Source organism: Notamacropus eugenii, chromosome 6 (genome assembly GCF_028372415.1).
Source record: "Notamacropus eugenii isolate mMacEug1 chromosome 6, mMacEug1.pri_v2, whole genome shotgun sequence".
NCBI lineage: Eukaryota > Metazoa > Chordata > Mammalia > Diprotodontia > Macropodidae > Notamacropus > Notamacropus eugenii.
The window spans coordinates 243,758,924-243,780,343 of record NC_092877.1 but is presented as its reverse complement, the minus strand read 5'-3'; the positions used below and the strand labels follow the sequence as shown (position 1 = coordinate 243,780,343).

At 36.8% G+C, this 21,420-nt stretch overlaps 1 pseudogene; it reads left to right on the top strand.

Annotated features, from left to right (window-relative positions):
• Positions 1-8,426: 8,426 nt before the first annotated feature.
• LOC140512782 (actin, cytoplasmic 1 pseudogene) lies at positions 8,427-9,729 on the top strand (annotated as a pseudogene).
• Positions 9,730-21,420: the final 11,691 nt, after the last annotated feature.

Sequence of the window (21,420 nt, the reverse complement as noted above, 5' to 3'; positions counted from 1 at the left end):
TTTGCCAACCCCCAAATTGGATTGGTCCCATCATATAACCCTTTCCCATTCACAGGCTCTGCATGTGCCTGTTTTGGAAAGAGGGGAGCTTCTTACCCTCACTGAGCATCAATTCCATTACATCATAGATACTTCCTCTAGGCTTCCTCTGAAACTTCCCAGCCCATTTATCCTCCATGACTTCCTCCATGCGTCCTCCACTTTTCTGTCCTTGCCCCATGATTTCCAGGTCTCCACCACTAGCTGCCCAACACCTTTGAACAACTCTATCTTGAAAATAAATTCCTATGAACAATGATAATCTACCTAAACTCATTCTTCAATGATTAACATACTTCCACTCCCCATCACATTATTCCTATCCTAGGAATTCTAAAGCCATAACTGCCATTGTTCAAACTCTGTTCTCTATCTCCCGCTGGCTTCTCTCTTATTCCCAATCCTCTCAACACAACCACACCTTTAAAGTGCAATATTAAAGCTACCCATCTTTTTCACTGTAGTCTTTGGAATGCTGTTCCATAGATAGAATGCATCTTAAACCTTTGTTCTTGTACTCACTGGTGCATATATCCTCTTTCCTTCTCCCTTTTCTGCCATAGTTATACTTTCACTCATAATTCCTGATTCATGAATTGTGATGGAGATGTTGCAATACTTCTTGCTCCTTGTTGCCATGCCCAGGCTTTTATTCCATGACTATCATTCAGTAATCACTCTTTTCAGTTTTATTCAATCCATAATTATCACTGAGTTCAGATTCCAGTAATTGTCCAGTAGCAACTCCAGTAAATTCTCCTGCTTTCCTCAATCACTTCAGTTCCCAGCTTAGTCTTTCTCTCCTGCTTTCTATATTCATACCAGCAGATTTCAAAATATATACTTATACTCATTCAAATATCCTAATTTCTCATTTCTTAAACTCACTAATTTCCCATAACCTACTTTTCCACCCCAACTCACTTGCACACAGAAATTATAGTATCCTTCATGTTGTCATCACCCTCAGGTATTCTGTATTCATGAATCCTGAAATTATTTTGTCTAATCATAATCAGATGACCTTTCACTTCTCTCTCTTTTTTGGAATTCCCTAGCTATATTTCTGTCCTATTCACGACCTCCAATCACTGCAAATTCCAGCATATCACCCACAGACTTAATATATTCTCCTACATTCTCCACCTTGACTCCTTAGGTGAACCAGTTAACCACTACAGTGTACTCTTCCCTAATGTCTCTTGCCCATTTATCCTAACAAAGATACTGTCCTGCCAAATGCATTTTTGGATTATTTCCACCATATGTCACTGATGAGAGTAATTCAAATATGTGGCTTTGCAGGACAAGAGCAAGATTAGTAATAGGCTTAGAGGTCTTCTCTTTTTTTCCTTTCTGTATTCTCAGGGCCTAGCATAGTACTTCATACTTAATGAATACTTAATAAATGCCCTTTTTGTTGTCTTGACTTCACATGCAGCTGAATGAAGATGGAGAAAATGGTAAAATTGTGCCAGTTGAGTTCACTAAATTTTTGTTAAATAATCTTAGCTATACTTTTTCCCAAAAATTCTACCTTCTTACAAAGTCTTTTATTATTTTTGAGACCACTGTCTTCCTCTTAGTCACCTCTGCTTCCATTTCAAATTCATTCTTGACCTATCACCTGTAAGCGTACCTGATATATCTAATCAATAGTTAAATCTCAATTTCTACCTTCGCACCATCTTTTATACACACTTTTATCTCCACTAACACAGCCATTATTTTGGTGCAGTCCCACATAACTTTAGCAGAAAAGTGGCACAGTGGATAAATTGCTGTGTTTAGAGTCAGGAAGATGAGTTCAAATCTGGATTTTTTCCTAGGTGTGTGGCCCTGGACAAATTATTACTCTCTATCTGCCTCATTTTCCTCGACTGTAAAATAGGAATAATAATTGTTCCTACTTCCCAGGGTTGTTCTGAAGATCAAAAAAGATATTTGTAAAGCAATTAGTGAAGTACTTGGCACATAGTAGGAACTTACTGTTTCTTTTTCTTCACCAGACTATGGCAATAACCTCACATTTAGTCTCTCTGCCTCAACTCCAGCTCTGTATCAATTTATCTTTTACTTACCAGATAAAATGAGAAGTAAATATGCCCATGCCCCTCCCACATTTAATAAAGTACAGTGGCTCATTATTGAACCCAGGATCTTACATTAAATTCTTTGACACAAAATACTTTCCCCAAACATTTCTAATTTTCTAGTCTACTTACACTTTACTCCTTTCCACATATTCTGTGATTGACTAGCCTTCTGCGATTTACTAGGTTCCATTGTATTCCTTGCAATCCATCCTCCAAATCTGTTCCTCAGTCTCTTTGTCTGTTTCTTGGCATCCCCATGCAAATGTGTGTACACACACACACACACACACACACACACACACACACACGCACAATTATGCATGTATTATCTCCCTCTCAGTAAAATGTGATTTCTTAAAAGGACGGACAATTTTTCTCTTTTTTCATGTGTTATGTACTACTTCAAAAAGTGTCTGATACATATTAAGTGTGCAATAAATGATTGTTGATTGACTCCCCTAACATGTTTCAGAAAATATTCCATTTGCAATATTGTCTTGTCTGAAGATTATGATACCAGACAGAAACAAGGAGACTTAGATATCAATAAAAGAAGGGGTAGTATCATGGACCCACTTTTGCCATGTAGACAATTAATGAATGGTTAAAAGAACAGCTTCTTAAAAGCTTTAAGAATTTCTACTCATCCATGAAAACTGTGTAGTGAAAACCTGTTTTTGAAATCTATTTAAGCATTTGTGCTACCTTAATTTTTTCAGCCAAAATAATTCAATCACATCTCTATTTTATTTTCCACATCAAATCTCTCTTGGCAATGTATTTTTTTTAAATATTCAAATCAGTTCCACATAGATGAAAGCAAACATGTGGGTCCCGTTGAGTTGGAAACTGTCATTAGGTGTCCAAGTATGTAACACTACAAATCTCCAAAAACTTCAATATGCTTTAGTTAATGTTGCATCTTAACTCTGTTTTATTTTCCTCCACTGACCAAGTAAAATCATCTGTTGAATCCTTTTCAGGGTAATTTGGTGAGTATTTCAAAGCCAGTTAGCAAACTTTGTGGACTCATTTCATTATGAATTATTCCCAATAGCTTGCTTTGTATTTTGGTTTGCATAGAAATCCTAAAGGGCATGCGGTGATGGTGAATGTTTATACATAATTACTCATGTTGGCTACTTTCACTTTGCAATATATATTCTGGTAACAATTTTTTTTTTTTTTAATGCAGACAACTTTCTATCTCCCTGCCAATGCAGGGGTAACATAAATCAGTGCAATTCCTACAAAGACACTTAACTTCCACATGCATGGTTGCCTTTCTGATTCAACTTTAAATTTCAGAGATTTGTAGTTTTATTGTTGTTGTTTTCATTTTGATGTCATTCTTTTATAAAAAGATGATTCTACTGCTTTGTCACTATAATTCAGATATGACATGTACGTTATTTACCCACTAGTAAGAACATTTTATCCCTGAACCTATGTGTACTTTCACTTGATCTTATTTGGAATCAGCGACTAATCGCTAGGAGAGAGCTGTCTAGTGATTGCCCAAGATCTGATAACTCGCTCTCTCCTCCACAGCCATATAGGTTCAGTGGCAATATATAGATCAGGATGAATGGAGATGTGCTCACTCATGGACAACACAAAATCCAGTAGACATGAAAGATGAACAGCTCTTGGGTTTTTTAATTATTATTATTTATTTGTTTTCTGTGTTTTGCTGTTCTGCTGTGTTCTGTGTTCCATATGACATAGACTGTTTACCCTTCCCTCTCCCCCTTCCCCCTACCCTCCCCCCTCCCTTCCCCAGTCATCATACAATTTTATATAAGTTCTAAACATAGATTTTTATTAAATACAACTTCACCTCAGTCACGTTGCATAGAAGAATTAAAATGAATAAGAGATATCATAAAACATAATACAAAAGAAAATGATCTGCTACATTCTGCGATCAAATTCCATCGTTCTTTCTCTGGATGTGAAAGGCATTTTTCCCTTAAGAGATCATTGGGAGTTTTTTAAGTCCTTTCATTGCAATGAAATTCTAAGTCTACCAGAAGAAATCCTTGCATACTGTGGTTGTTGCTGTATATGAAGTTCTCCTGATTCTACTCCTTTTGCTCAGCATCAGTTCATATAAGTCTTTCCAGGCCTCTCTGAAGTCTTCCTGTTCATCATTTCTTACAGCACAATAGTATTCCATTATATTCATATACCACAATTTATTCATCCATTCCCCAATTGGTAAGAATCCCCTTGATTTCCAGTTTTTGGCCACCACAAATAGTGCTGCTATAAATATTTTTGTACATGTGGGACCCTTCCCCATTTTTATGATCTCTTGGGGATACAGTCCTAGAAGCAGCATTGATGGGTCAAAGGGTATGCACATTTTTGTAGCCCTTTGGGTGTAGTTCCCAATTACTCTCCAGAATGGCTGGATCAGCACACAGCTCCACTAACAAGGAAGCAATGTTCCAACTCTCCCACATCTTCTCCAACATTTGTCATCATCCTGTTTTATCATGTTAGCCAATCTAATAGGTGTGATATGGTACCTCAGAGATGTTTTCATTTGCATCTCTTCAATAAAGAGTGATTTAGAGCATCTTTCTATATGACTATAGATAGCTTTTATTTCTTCCTCTGAAAACTACCTGTTCATATCATTTGACCATTTATTAATTGGGGAAAGATTTGTACTCTTGTACATTTGACTCAGTTCTCTATATATTTTAGAAATGAGGCCTTTATCACAGACACTAGTTTCAAAAATTCTTTCCCAGTTTCCCTCTTAATCTTGGCTGCATTGGGTTTGTTTGTGTAAAACCTTTTCAAGTTAATGTAATTGAAATTATTCATTTTGCACTTCATAATGTTTTCTATCTCTTGTTTAGTCAAAAATTCTCTTATCCATAAATCAGATAAATACACTATTCTTTTCACCACTAATTTGTTTATAGTATCATTCTTTATACCTAGATTATATACCTATTTGGACTTTATTCTTGTGTACAGTGTCATGCATTCATCTATGACTAGGTTCCACCATATTGTTATCCAATTTTCCAAGCAAATTTTGTTGAAAACTGAGTTCTTATCCCTCAAGTAGGTGTCCATGGGTTTATCAAACAGTAGATTGCTATATTCATTGACTACTGTGTCTTGAGTACCTAACATTTCCACTGGTCTACCCTTCTGTTTCTTAGTCAGTACGAAGTGGTTTTGATAATTGCTGCTTCATAATACAATCTGAGATCCGTTAGAGTTAGGCCACCTTCCATAGCATTTCTTTTCATTAGTTCCCTTGATATTCTGGACCTTTTGTTCTTCCAGATGAATTTTGATACCATTTGTTTTAGCTCTACAAAATAATTATCTCATAGTTTGATTTGTATGGCACTGAAGAAGTAAATTAATTTAGGTCGAATTGTCATTTTTATTGTATTGACTCGGCCCACCTATGAGCAGCTGATGTACTTCCACATAGTTAGATCTGAATTTATTGTGTGAAAAGTGTTTAGTAATTCTGTTCATAGGGTCCCTGGGTTTCTTTTGGCAGGTAGACTTCCAAATATTTCATAGTGTCTACTGTAGTTTTAAATGGGATTTCGCTTTCTATTACTTGCTGTTGGACTTGTTAGTAATTTATACAAATGCAGACTATTTCTGTGGGTTTATTTTGTAACCTGTAACTTTGCCAAAGTTGTTTATTATTTCAACTAGATTTTTACTTGCTTCTCTGGGATTCTCTAAGTATATCATCATATCATCTGTAAAGAGTGAAAACCTAGTTTCTTCATTGCCTATTATAATATCTTCAATTTCTTTTTCTTCTCTTATTGCTACAGATAACATTTCTAGTACCATATTGAATAATGTTGGTGGTAATGGACATCCTTGTTTCACAATCATCTTGTGGGAAATGCATCTAGCTTATCCCCATTGTATATAATGCTTCCTGAAAGTTGTACGTAGATACTACTTATTATTTTATGGAAAGTTCAATTTATTCCTATTTTCTCCAGTATTTTCAATAAGAATGGGTGTTGCGTTCTTGTCAAATGCTTTTTCTGCATCGATTGAGATAATCATGTGGTTTCTGTTAGTTTTGTTGTTGATATGATCAATAATCTTAATAGTTTTCATAATATTGGTCCAGCGCTGCATTCCTGGTGTAAATCCTACCTGATGAAAATGTATTACCCTCATGATTAGTTGCTGTATTCTTTTTGTTAAAATCTTATTTATAATTTTTCATCTATATTCATTAGAGAAACTGGTCTGTAATTTTCTTTCTCTGTTTTGACTCTTCCTGGTTTAGGTATCAAAATCATATTAGTATCATAAAAAGAATTTGGGAGGACTCCTTCTTCCTCAATTTTCCCAAATAGTCTATATTGTATTGGAATAAACTGTTCTTTAAAGGCTTGATAGATTTCACTTATGAATCCATCTGGCCCTGAAAATTGTTTTTCCTAGGGAGTTCGTTAATGGCTTGTTCAATCCCTTTTTCTTAGTTGGGGTTATTTAAGTATTCAGCTTCCTCTTCTGTTAGTCTGGGCAACTTGTATCTTTTAAGTTAATCATCTATCTCATTTGGATTGTCGATTTTATGGGCATACAATTATGTAAAGTAATTTCTTATTATTGTTTTGATTTCAACCTCATTGGAGGGGAGTTCACCCTCTTCATTTTTGATCTTGTAATTTCTTTTTCTTCTTTCATTTTTTAATTTAAATTGACCAAAGATTTATCAACTTCATTGGTTTTTTCATAAAACCAACTCTTAGTTTCATGTTTTAGTTCAACAGTTTTGTTAATTCCAATTTTATTAATCTCTCCTTTGGTTTTCAGTATTTCTAATTTGGTATTTACTTAGAGATTTTCAGTTTGTTCTTTTTCGAGATTTTTCAGCTGAATACCCAATTTACTGATCTCTTCTTTCTTTATTTTATTCATGTAAGCACTCAAAGACATAAAACTTCCCTTAAGAACTACTTTTGCACTATCCCATAAAATTTGGTAGGTTGTCTCATTATTGTTACTCTCTTGAATGAAGTTCTTGACTGTATCTCTGATTCCTTGTTTAACTGACTCATTCTTTAGGATTAGATTGTTTAATTTCCAATTAGTTTTTGGTTTTTGTTTCCATGGCATTTGATTACATGTAAGTTTTGTCATATTTTGATTTGAGAAGGGTTCATTGACTATCTCTGCCTTTCCGCACTTGATTGTGAGGTTTTTATGGCCTAGTACATGGTCAGTTTTTGTATATGTGTCATGTACCACTGAGCAAATTGCATAATCCTTTCTATGCCCATTCAATTTTCTTCACAGATCTGTCATATCTACCTTATCCAGAATTTTACTCACCTCTTAATTTCTTTTTTGTTTATTTTAAGTTGAGATTTATCAAGTTCAGAGACGGGGAGTTTGAGGTCCCCTATCAGTATAGTTTTACTGTCTATTTCTTCCTGTAACTCTCTTAACTTCTCTTCTAAAAATCTGGATTCTACAACACTTTGAGCATATATGTTCAGTAATGAAATTGCTTCCATGTCTATGGTGCCTTTTAGCAGGATATAGCTTCCTTCCTTTTCTCTTTTGATTAGATCTAATTCTGCTTTTGCTTTGTCTGAGATTAGGATTGCTCCTCCTGCTTTTTTTATATCAGTTGAAGCACACTAAATTCTGCTTCAGCCTTTTACATTTACCCTATGTATATCTCCCCTTTCAAATATGTTTCTTGTAAACAACATATTGTTGGATTATGGTTTTAAATACATTCTAGTATCCACCTCCATTTTATGGGAGAGTTCATCCTATTCCCATTCACATGATTACTATTTGTTTCTTTCCCTCCATCCCCTTTCCCCTTCTTTATGTTTTTAGTTCTCCTTTCTCCCTTCTCCTCTCCAATAGTTTTAATTTTGGAACACCATCTCCTTCAGTCTTCCCTCACTTCTTTCAGCCCCCATCCCTTTTCATCCCCTTTTCCCTTACTTCTTCCTTTCTTTTTAAAATCCCCACCGTTTTCTTTCCCCTTCTTCTCCTATTGCCTATAGAGTTAGTTGTATTTCTATTCTTAACTGAGTTTGTTGTACCCTCCTTGAATTCAGTAAAGAGTACCTCTCAAACAATACTCATATCTCTCCCCTCTTTTCCTCTATTGTAAGGCATTTTTGTGCCTTTTCCTGTAATGGAATAATTTTTTCTTCCTCCTCCTTTTCACATCTTCCATTACAGTCCCTTAGCACCCTTAATCATATTTGTTATCACCACTTCATTTAATTTATATCCACTCCCGAGCTGTGAGCTCTCCCACCCAGCGTGCACTCGCCCTCCCCTGCCTCCAGGTGCGGCACCACCTCCTCTCTCTCTTAAGGGTTTAAACTTGCCACTTCCAAGTTCGCCATGGATGATGACATTGCTGCTCTCTTTGTTGACAATGGCTCTGGCATGTGCAAAGCTGGCTTTGCCAGAGACGATGCCCCTCGGGCTGTCTTCCCCTCCATTGTTGGGCGCCCCAGACATCAGAGTGTGATGGTGGGTATGGGCCAGAAAGACAGCTACGTGGGGGATGAGGCTCAGACAAGAGAGGTATTCTGACCCTGAAGTACCCCATCAAACATGGTATTGTCACCAACTGGGATGACATGGAAAAGATCTGGCATCATACTTTCTACAATGAGCTCCATGTGGCCCCTGAGGAGCACCCTGTGCTGCTCACAGAAGCCCCCCTGAACCCCAAAGCCAACAGAGAGAAGATGACTCAGATTATGTTTGAGACCTTCAACACCCCAGCCATGTACGTTGCCATCCAGGCTGTTCTGTCCCTGTATGCCTCTGGTCGTACCACTGGTATTGTGATGGACTCCAGTGATGGTGTGACCCACACTGTGCCCATCTATGAAGGTTATGCCCTTCCCCATGCCATCCTCCGTCTGGATCTGGCTGGCCGTGATCTGATGGACTACCCCATGAAGATCCTGACCGAGAGAGGGTACAGTTTCACTACCACAGCTGAGAGGGAAATCGTGCGTGACATCAAGGAGAAGCTGTGTTACGTCACCTTAGACTTTGAGCAGGAGATGGCTACTGCTGCATCTAGCTCCTCTCTGGAAAAGAGCTAAGAGCTCCCTGATGGTCAGGTTATCACCACTGGCAATGAGAGATTCCGGTGCCCAGAAGCTCTTTTCCAGCCATCTTTCTTAGGTATGGAATCCTGTGGAATCCAGGAAACTACCTTCAACTCTATCATGAAGTGTGATGTTGACATCCGTAAGGATTTGTATGCCAATACCGTGTTGTCTGGTGGTACCGCCATGTACCCAGGCATTGCCGACAGGATGCAGAAGGAGATTACAGCCCTAACTCCCAGCACAATGAAAATCAAGATCATTGCCCCACCTGAGCGCAAATATTCTGTCTGGATTGGAGGCTCCATCCTGGCGTCTCTTTCCACCTTCCAGCAGATGTGGATCAGCAAACAGGAGTATGATGAATCTGGGCCCTCCATTGTTCACCGCAAATGCTTCTAAATGGACTGTGTGTTTTTGGATTTTTTTTGATTTTTTTTTTTTTTTGTCAAAAGGGTGTGACATGATAATTGCCCCCCAAAAGAGATGAGATTGGCATGGCTTTATTTGTTTTTTTTGTTTGTTTGTTTATTTTGTTTTGTTTTGTTTTGTTTTTTTGGCGCTTGACTTAGGATTTAAAAACTGGAACGGTGAAGGTGATGAGCAGTCTAAGTATGTTGGAGGCAAACATCCCCAAAGTTCTACAGTGCATCTTCAGGACTCTTGATTGTACATTTATGTTTTTTTTTTTTAATAGTCATTCCAAATATTGTATAATGCATTGTTACAGAGAAATTAGCTCTGTAATGAGCTGAGTAACAAATCCAGATGGGGAGGGGGGGAGGGGGAAGGTACTAGTATTGCTTTACATGTAAATTAATGTAATCCTTTAAAAAAAACTTTTTGTATCTTCCGCCTTAATACTTGTTCCTTTTTTTTTTAAATTGTCAGCCATATTGAATGGCCCCCTAAATTCCCTCCCTGCCCCCAACATAGATGTGAATGAAGACAAGAGTTCACAGTCTCCCTGCAAGTTTTATGAGATTGGTGCCAGTACTTGGGGGAGGGGAGGAGCTTTACCTGTACACTGACTTAAGACCAGTTCAAATAAAAGTGCACACGTTAAAGAAAAAAAAAATTTATATCCACTCCCTCTATCTATGTATATCCCTTTTAAATTTCATAATAGGTATACAAATCTCAAGATTAACAAGTATCATCTTCCCTTATAAGGATGTAAACACCTTGCCCATATTGTGTAAAAAGTTTTTTTTTTTTTCACCATGTTTATCTTTTTATGTCTCTCTTGAGACCTGCGTTTGAAGATCAAATTTTCTTTTGTGTTTTGGTCTTTTTATAAGGAAGGTCGGGAAATCCCTTATTTCATTAAATGTTCATCTCCTTGCCTGAAATATTATGCTCCACTTTGTTGAGTAGTTAATTCTTGGTTGTATTTCCAGCTCCTTTGCTTCATGGAATATTGTATTCCAGTTCCTTTGATCTTTTAATATAGAAGCTACAAAGTCCTGTGTGATCCTGACTGTAGCTCCTCGATATTTGAATGGTTTCTTTCTGGCTGCCTGTACTATTTTCTCCTTCATTTGATAGCTCTAGAATTTGGCAGTGATACTCCTTGGTGTTTTTCGTTTGAGGTGCCTTTCAGGAGGTGAATGGTGGACTCTTTTGATGGCTATTTTGCCATCTGGTCTAAGAACTCTGGGCAATTTTCCTTCATGATTTCTTGCATGATATTGTCCAAGCTCTTTTTTTTTTCATCCTTTCTGGTAGACCAATAATTCTTAGATTTTCTCTCCTGGACCTATTTTCCAGGTCAACTGGTTTTCCAATTAGGTAATGTACATTTTCTCCTAACTGTTCATTCTTTGGATTCTTTTTGACTAATTCTTGATGCCTTATCAATTCATTAGCCTTTACTTGCCCAATTCTAATTTTTATCAGATTGTTTTCTTCAGTTACCTTTTGCATCTCCTTTTTCATCTGTCCAATTGTTCCTTTTAAAGAGTTATTTTCACCACTTACGTTTTGTACTTCATTTTCCATTTATCTAATTTTCTTTTGTAAGGAGCTGTTCTCTTCAGTAAATTCTTTTTTCATATTTTTAAAAACATTGGATAGTTTTTCTTCTATTTCTCTAATGTAGGCTTTAAAATCCTTCTAGGGCTCTTCAAGAAGGATTGTTGTGCTTCCTACTGGTTCATATTACTTTCTGAAGTTTCAGATGGGAGTACAGTCTCAATGCGGACATTTTTGGTATTTGTGTTTTGGTCCTTGTCCACATAGGAAGATTCTACAGTCTTTTCTTTTCTCCTTTGCTTTTCCTCTTGATAATGACCCTTTTCCTGACTTTTAAGGTAGACCTCTGCTCTGTGGCACAGGGAGATCTGTCCAACATTTCTTGTGCCTAAATCTTGCTGCTTTGTTTATTGTGGCCTTCAGTTCTTTCAGCTAGAAATTAAATGTTACAGCTTACCTGGTTCTGAGCGGGCTGGCGTTTGAAAGAAGGGACTGATTGGATCTTTTTTGGTTTCTCTGCAGTTACCCTGGAGCTAGCTGGTTAAGTGTGGAGGAAGGGTGGTCTGGACTCTGGAGGCTTCTCTGTTGAACTAAAGCACAGGAAAGTTCAGCTTTCTGCACCAGAATCTTCCCGATTCCACTGGGGTTCTGAGGCATACCTGCAGTCCCAGAGTTGAAAGTTGCTGGCTTAAACCCCCTGGGCTTCAGGATTTTCACCTGATTTGTTGAGGTGGGGCTATCTGGAATAGCTCTGATCTTGCACTGTTCGCCTTTGGCCACAGCAAGAACAACCCTCCTTAGTGATCTTTCTAGCCTCGTGTGCTGAGAGTCTGTTTACCCCTTCTGCTGCTCCCATTGTTCCAGTGTTTTTCTGGGGAGATAATCTCTGGGCTGGTAATGGTGAACAACAGGAAGAAGACAGCAGCAGCAGTTACTGATCACTCCACCATCTTGTCTTCCCGAACTTGAACAGCTCTTGGTGAAAGAGAACTCAGCAACACCACATCCAAATAGCAGCCCTGAGTGAAACAAGGCTGCCAACTGAAGGCCAACTTAATGAAGTCAGAGGGAGATGCATACTTTTTTTGAGTGTATTAACCTCATCATCTATGTGGATATCCCTGGAAAGTACACTGCCAAGGTAGGTAAAATTATCCACACATTCAAAATGTCTCCATTTGTTGTAAACAATAGTCCATGGATGGATGGTATGGTGCTTCCTGTTGGAGAATCATTGTTTTCTTGGTACTGATTGTCGAGTCAAAATTAGCAGAAGCAACAAAAAAATATTTCTAGTCTCATGCTTCTCAACTTCAAAAACTCTAATGAGTGTACAGTTATCTGTGAACAAAAAGTCATATACCAACTTTCTCCCACTTTACTTTTGGTTCATAGTGTTTTCAAGTTAAATAGTTTACCATCAGCATGGTAGCTTACCTTGATGTTGTTTTTGACCTTGTTGTATTTATCTGATAACATTACAAAAAACATCATGATAAAAAGTCTGTGAGTAAGCACACAGCTCTCTCTGCTTCACCCCACTGATGACAGGGAAAGTGTGTCATCCTTTACCCAGAAGTCTTGCAGTCATGCCATGATGAAACTGGCTTGCAATCCTGATTTCTGCAGGCAACCAAATTTAGTCATGGTCTTGTACAAGCTGTCATGCCTGACGATATCACAGGTCTGCTTTAGGCCAACAAACATTGTGTTCACACTTCAATTTTGCTCCTGTTATTTCTCCTAGAGCTGTTGAGCAAATAGTATATCAATCATTCATTAGCCAATTGTGAAGCTATATTAGCTCTCATGTAGGTGAGAACCTTCAGGTAAAGGATCAGCCTGTTAAGGAGGGGACTGCCAAGAATTCTGCCAGCAATGAATAAAGAAGGGGACTCCCTTCCCATGACTATCATGGAACAAACTATTTCCTTTTATTTTAGAGTGAGACAATGGGGGCATCCCTGATCTCCTGGGAATAGTCTCTTTTTGCCATATAACTCAGAAACTTTCATTCATCTTTGTATCAGCAGTGGACATTTTGCCTTGTGAACCTCTGCAGGCCAGACACTTTGCCATATGAAAAGATCTTAATCACTTTCAATAGCTCTTATTCAATTGGAAGTTCCACTGTAGAGGAATTTACTTTAATCTGAGATACATGGTCAATAGTTTCAGCATTTGTTTATGATGATCTTTTAAGAAAACTATGGAAGTGTTCAGCCTATATATCCAGGATCATGCCCTTGTCACTGATTGATGTGGCCCTATAAGCACTGAGTAATTGACATGCATCATAGGTCTTTGGCCTATAAAAAGTCTTCAAGGCATCACAAAAGCACTTTGGATTGTTGCTTACAATATAAAACTGAATCTCATCTGCCTTCTTACAGAGTCAAGAATCTATTTCTCTGAGCTTCACTTCCACCTTTCTTTTGGCATTTAAACACTGCCTTCTTGAAGATGAACTGTCCTTTTGATCAACACCGTGGTTTTTTTAATTTTTATGTTTAGCAGTTTCTGTATTTCTTCATAATTTTTGTCAAACCAATCCTGATATTTGGGAGTGATATGCCCCAAATGAGATAATGTGGTTCTGTGCAAAAATCTATGAAATTTCCCCACTCTTTTTCTGTTCTACTATTGTTAACTTTATGCTGATTTAGCTTTCCCTCCAGTTCTGCAATAAATAATTTAGGCATGCAGACATGCTCTAATCTGTTGATGTTGAATTGCCTGACAGTTGGGTTTACTTTGGGGCTACTGCTTTTGTTGTAGGTGAATGTTTAGCTTGGAGAAAATAAGTCTCTGATTGGTCCAGGACTCTGTGCCTTGCATTAGCTTCATCATTCTCAATCTTGTCTGTGTCTTCTTCTTCGAGATATATAGCCCATTAAATTCCAGGGTTTGCTATGAAGCCACATCCACCTCATTTTGTTGAGTTTGGGAAAACAGAGGACTGTCTTGGTGAAGAGAAGGTCGTGAGACACATGTCTTCTGTAGTAAGTAACTTTTGCTATTGCTGTTTCCAGTTCTGTTCCTCCAAAAGACTCCTTGCCATGTGTGATATTCTGTGTCTACAGCGGCATTGAAGTCAACCAGAATTATATGTTTGTCCTCTTTCAATGTAATAATGATGATGGGTCTCTAGGTCTACATTTTTTTTCCCTTTGACCTCATTAGTGTTCATCATGGTGGGAGTATATGTGTTGATAAGAGTCATCTGGTGCTTTCCTACAAATGTTAGTTACATTATCATGAGCTTCCTTCACTTCTTTTGGAGGGCATGCAAGCTTTCTGACTAGATTAGATTTTACTGGGAAACTTACCCTAATTTCAGAGCACTCCTCTTCATGGTGGACATCACAGAAACTGTATATGTGTCTCTAACAACAGTAAGCGGCCTTCATTTGTCTGTCTTCTTTCACTCAGGGCTGCTGTTTAGTTAGATGCAATGCTGTTGAGTTCTCGTGTCTCCCATTGGTGTACACACATTTCATTTACTAATTATCAGTAGAATTATCTTTGTAAAAACTTTCATACACTGTGTGTGTGTGTATACTTGTGTTTTGACAACAGAGTAGGAACCCCACCTATCATAGCAACTCATGATATAGGTTCTTACAGTCATAGGTGAGAGTTGGGTGACAGGTGGACAACAAAGTTGGATGAGTCACCTTGAAAAGAGTACAACAAACTTCATACCAGATGTGCCAGTACTACTTAAACACCTCATATACCTTAGTGGTTTAATTAATTTTTATAACTCTAAAAACATCACCACCATCATCACTGGAAAAACAGTATTCTTCATTGATTGTCATCACATCTTCATTTCTTATTTGCCCCTTAGCTCTTTGAAATCTGACTTTGATCACCATCTCAACTGTCATTCTATTGAAACTAGTCCCTGAAAGGTCTTTATTAATCTTTAATTTCTAAACTTTATCCTTATTCTTCATTGACAATCAAATTGCTAATACTGTTGACATATTTTCCCTTTAAGGTGTTTCTCTGATTCCTTACCTCTTGATAATTTATACTTTCATCTGTCATTTCCTTGTTGTTCTCCTAATACTTAAAAAAAAATTGTATGTGTACATGTTTTCCTGTGGTCATTTCAGGTTTTATTATTTTCATCTTTACTTTTCTTTGTCAATCTGATACATAGAACTTTGCAAGTGTTTTAATTTTCATTTCTCTAATTAATAGTGATTTGAGGGAATCCAGAGGAAGTGAGGGAGAGTAAAGCATAGAACCAAAGGTAATTGTAGCATCTGCTCCTGAGACTATGAGTCAGCAAATTAAATAGGTGCAAATTACCTACTTGAACTTCTGGGAACCAAGATGGCACAATGATAGGTAATTGTTACCTCCCTCCCCTTGTTGACCTTGAAGAACCCAGAGAATATTTCCCCATGAAACATCCTGGAATAGTGGGATCAGCAAAAGCGCTAAACAGTCTCTTAGCTCGTGAGGCTAGGAAAATCTATAAGGAAGGTTCCTCTTTGTGTGAATAAAGGGGAGCAGCGCAGGGCCAGAACTGTCCCAAACAACCCTGCTACAGCAAACCAGGAGGAGATTCTGAGCCCAAGGCATTTGGAGAATATAATTGCCCACATCAGGATTCCAGGCATGTCTCAGCACCACAGGGGAATAGGAAAGACACTAGAGCAGATGGGATAACCAATCTATGAGGCTGCCTACACTCTAGCTCAGGAAGGAGACCTCCTATGCCCAGAACACCTCTCCCCAACAATTAACACAGCAAACTCCAGTCTAAGTGTGTGAGAAATGCAAAAAAGATTTACCTGGTCTCTGCTTTTCAACACCAGCCAGCTCAGCACCAGGTAAGCTGCAGCATTTTAGCTTCTAGCTGAAAGAACCAGAGGCTACAGCACACAAAGCCTCAAGTTCTAGGCAAAAGAAGTGTGAGACAGAGCTCCCTGTACCCCAGAAGTAGAGATATACTTTAAAAGCCACGAAAAGGGTCATCATCATGAGTAAGACACAAAGCAGAAAAGAAAAGGCCATAGAATCTTTCTATGGGGACAAGGACAAAAATATGAATACCAAAGAGGTCAGCATTGAGACTGTACCCCCATCTGAAATTTCAGAAGGGAATATGAGCAGGTCTCAAGCACAAAGAGCATTTTTGGAAGAGCTCAGGAAGGATTTTAAAAGCCAAATTAGAGAAATAGAAGAAAAATTAGCCAATATTTTTTTTTAAATATGGCAAAAGCAATCACAGAAGAATTTAAAAGGAAAAGCAACTTCTTGTATCTTCTAGAAATGAAATTATTATTGCAGAACCTTGCTACAAAGAACTTTTTTTGTTCGTGTTTCCCCATTAATCTAATCAATATTGGATTTTACTCGCATGAAAATTTTTGCTTTTATATTATGAAATTATACATTATGTCTTCTGTGATATTCTCTATTCTTTATTTGTATATGAACATTTCTCCTGTTGATAAACCTAATAAAAATTCTTTTCCCATATTTCTCTATTTGGTTTAGGATGTGACCTTTCATAACTCAGTTAAGTATCCATTTGAAGCTTTTCTTAATATAAGCCAGATTCTTATATATTGTCTTCCTCGTTTCCAAAGAGATTTTTATTCATTGAAAAAAATCCTTATGTAAGTAGCTACTTCTGAATGTGATACACCTACCTGTTTCACTGATTGATATATTTCTTAATTAGTTCAATTTTTTTGATAATTACTTTGCATTATGCTTCTATTTCTGACACTGGTAAATAGAATTTGTTTCTAATTTTTTTTTATAATTCCTCTGGAGATTCTATTCATTTTTCTTGTTTATTATTATTTTATTATTATATTTATTACTTATTTATTCATATTACATATATAAATTATAAATTTGTATTTATCAACATTTTTTTTAGGAAGTAATTGTTTAGTAGTTTCATTTTAAGATATTAAAAAATGAATTAGTAAAATGAGTAAGGAAGTGTTTTCATTTGTATGGTGACTCGTCCTACCCAGAGGGTATTTAACACATTTTCAGTTCTTTAGCTCTGCCTTTATTTCTGAAAAGGGTTATTTGTCATTGGATGTATATAATTCTTATTTATGTATCTGAAGGTAGACTCCTGATTGCTACATTTTGTCATATATTCAATGGAATATCTCAGTCTCTTCTGACTAAGTTCTATTGGTACTATATAGAAAAACAATGATTTCTGTAAATGAATTTTATAACCTCCAAACTGCAGTAGCGTTAATTAATTTTAGTTGACTCATTAGGACTCTTTAAGCACAACAGAATATTACATGTAAAATGATAATAAAAATAATTGTTACTAACTCAATTTCTCTTTTATTTGTTGTATTTATATAAACTTCAATTCTTTTAGGATTGTGTGGTCAGATAATTTAATGTCAGGATTTTTCACTAAGAATATATAATACTTGTTCGTAACGATGAGGTGTAGTGTATGACAATCTATATATTTGGTTGAGTTGAAATTAAGAAGTAGATTTTAAGATATAAGAATATTACAGATTTTAGAAATTAGGAAATATGAGTTAGCACCTATGTAAAAATAGTATAAGGTAAGGATATTGGAATAGGTAAAAGACAATGAGTTAGGCACTAAAAATTCTTTGAGAAAGGATAGAAACTGAGTTAGGAATTATAACTACTTTAATTTGAATTGAGTACTAAATTTTGATTATATCTGTATCAGAGGAGACATTTTTATTGTGTTCAGTGATGGGAGTAAAAGGAACACCTAGAAGTTATTCTGGGGAACAAACGGTGTTCCAACTCCTCCTCCAAGGTAGTGTGATAAAAATTATATTGAATAACGTATAGCTGATGTGTAGTGCCATCTGTCAAAGGCCAACCATATTGAGAGTTAATAAATGGAAGAGGTATAAAATGCAAAGAGTAACGTACAAATTCAGTACAAATTAAAGATAATCTTAAAGTAAAAGTGTTAATATTAAAGATTTCTTGGACAAGGTGAATGTTTACCTGAGACTTAAAAGAACATAGAATCAGTTTCAGAGCCAAGATGTCAGAGTAAAAGCAGGAACTTGTTTAAACTCTCCCTCCAAATACCTGTAAAAAAAAATGATTCTAAACAAATTCTAATGCTGCAGAATGCACAAAATGATTGAGTGAAGCAAATCTCCAGACCAAGACAGCCTGGAAGGTCATAAGGAAGGGTCTACTGCACAGGACTATTGTGCCAGCATAGACAGGGTAAGAGCAGGCCTTACGGGACTGAATCACTGGCACCTGTGGCACTTTTCAGGCTTCCCAATCCACAAGCTCCAAAGATAGGACAGAAGATCAGTGGAAAAATTCTGTAGGATCTTGTCCGGCTGGTTTCCAGCCCAAGTATCATGCCAGTGGAGAATATGCCTTTGGCAGCAGCAGTTGCAGTGGTGCTGGCTGCTTCCAGAGCTCTAGGACCACAGATAGTGGGGGATCAAGCAGCTAATACAAAAATCCTGAAACCTAGGACTGTATACACATATACACACAACCCCCCTGGAAGCCAAGTCCTACCCTGACAAAGAGTTAGGAAGTCAAGTATTTGCCTGGGAACATGAGCAAACCTTATTAAAAAATTCAGACTACAGAAGATTATTTTGGTCATGAAGAAGACCAAACGTACAACCAAAAGTCAAAGCTCCTACATCAAAATTTCTAAGAAAAATATGAATTTGTCACAGCCATGGAAGAGTTCAAGAAGGATTTAGAAAATCAAGCAAGAGAAGTAGAGAAAAAATTAGGAAGAGACATGAGAGTGATGGCCGAAAATCATGAAAAATAAATCAATGGCTTGTAAATGAAGACCCCCCAAAAAATACTGACGTAAATAACACCTTACAAATAGATAACCCAAGTATCAAAAGAAGTTCAAAAAGCTAATGAGAAGAATGTCTTACAAAGCAGAATTAACCAAATGGAAAAGGAAGTCCAAAAGCTCACCGAAAAAATAACCTTAAAAATTCGAATGGACAAATGGAAGCTAGTGACTTTATGCGAAATCACGAAATTATAAAAGAGAACCAAAAGAATGAAAAAAGACAATGTGAGATATTTTATTGGAAAAAAAATGCTGACCTAGGAAATATATCCAGGACAGGTAATTTAAAAATTATTTGACTACCTGAAAACAACAATCAAAAAATAGCCTAGATATCATCTTTCAAGAAATTATCAAAGAAAATTGCCCTGATACTAAAAAATTAGAAGGCAAAATAGAAAATGAAGGAATCTACCAATTGCCCCTTGAAAGAGGTTCCAAAAGGAAAACTCCTAGGAATATTGTATCCAAATTTTAGAGTTTCCAGGTCAAGGAGAAAATATTGTAAATAAGCAGAATGAAATAATTTTAGTATTGTGGAAATGCAATCAAGATAACACAAGATCCAACAGTTTCTACATTAAGGGACTGAAAGACTTGGAATATGATTTTCCACAAGTCAGAGGAGATAGGATTAAAACTAAGAATTGCCTACCCAGCAAATGTGAGTATAATACTTCATGGTGGAAATGGAATTTCAATGAAACAAAGGACTTTCAAACATTCTTGCTGAAAAGACCACAGCTGAATAGAAAATTTGACTATCAGATACAAGAATCAGGAGAAGCATGAAAAGGTAAACAGAAAAAAGAAATCATAAAGGACTTAGTAAAGTTGACGTGTTTACATTCCTACATGGAAAGATGAAATTTGTAACTCATGAGACATTTCTCAGTATTAAGGTAGTTTGAGGAAAATCATACACACATATACATATACACATACATTACATACAAACATATTTACATACAGACAGACAGAAAGGCAGACAGACAGACAGACAGCTAGCTGGATGGATGGATGGATAGGTGGATAGATAGATAGATAGATAGATAGATAGATAGATAGATAGATAGATAGATAGATAGATAGATAGATAGAGGGTGCAAGGTGAGTTCAATAGGAAGAGATGATATTTAAAAAATGAAATTAAGGGTTGAGACAGGAATATATTAGGAGAAAGAGAAAGGGAGAGATGGCTTGGGGAAAAAATTATCTCACATAAAAGAGGCAATAAAAAAATTCACAGTGGAGGGGAAAGGAGGAGGTGAGAAGGAATGAGCGAACCTTACTATCCTTGTATTTGCCTTAAAGAGAGAATAACAAGAACATAGAATGATAGGACATAAGGGGAGGGATGATAGGAGGGCATATTGGGGAAGGGGATATTCAGAAACAAATACTTTTAAAAAAGCACAGGGTCAAAGTTGAAAACAGAATAAGTAGGGGACAGGAGAGAATGGAGAGACATATGTCTTTTACAGCACAATTATTATGGAATTGTTTTTTCATAACTACTCAGTTATAAATTATATGGAACTGCTTGCCTTCTCAATGAGGATGCATGGGGAGGGAAGAAGGCGGAGAATTTGGAACCCAAAGTTTTAAAAACAAGTGTCAAAAATTATTTTTACCTGCAATTGGGAAACAAGATATATAGGCAATTGGGCATAGAAATCTATATTGCCCCACAAGAAATTAATAGGAAGGGGGGATAAGAAAGGGGTAGTGGAAAAGTGGGGGAAGTGATAAAAGGGGGAAGGAGTAATCAGAATGCATGCCATGTCGGTGTTTGGGGAGGGAAGAGATGGGGAGTGTAGAGCTGGGGAGAAAATGTGGAACTCAACATCTTCTGGAAATGAATGTTGAAAACTAAAAATAAATCAATTAATCAAAAAAAAAAAAAAGAATCCAGGAGGTCAAATTTAGGTGGCAAAGAATTAAAGGCATGGAGATAGTAAATAAAAACTCAGAAAATCACGGTATTTTTAATGGTAATTTCAGAGGGTACGGTAGATAGTGGAAGCAAGATTGAATTGGAATATTGTTATGGTAGAGTTGAGAAAGATAAGGATAAGAAAACAGGAGTTGAGGGTTATGTTGGGGATAATTTTCTCTTATATGGCCCCATAAATGATTGATAAGGAAATAGGGAAAGAAACAAGAGAAGCTATATCATGGGAACACACATCAATTTCCAAACAGTGTTATAAAGGCACTGGGCCAAGCATGGGCCTGAATTTGGACCTGGCTTGCTGATGAGATTGTCTCCTTAGGTACATTTGGTGTAGAGAGCAAGCCTGTGCCTTTGTTGAGTTTTGTTTCATAAGTGGGGAGCTTCTTT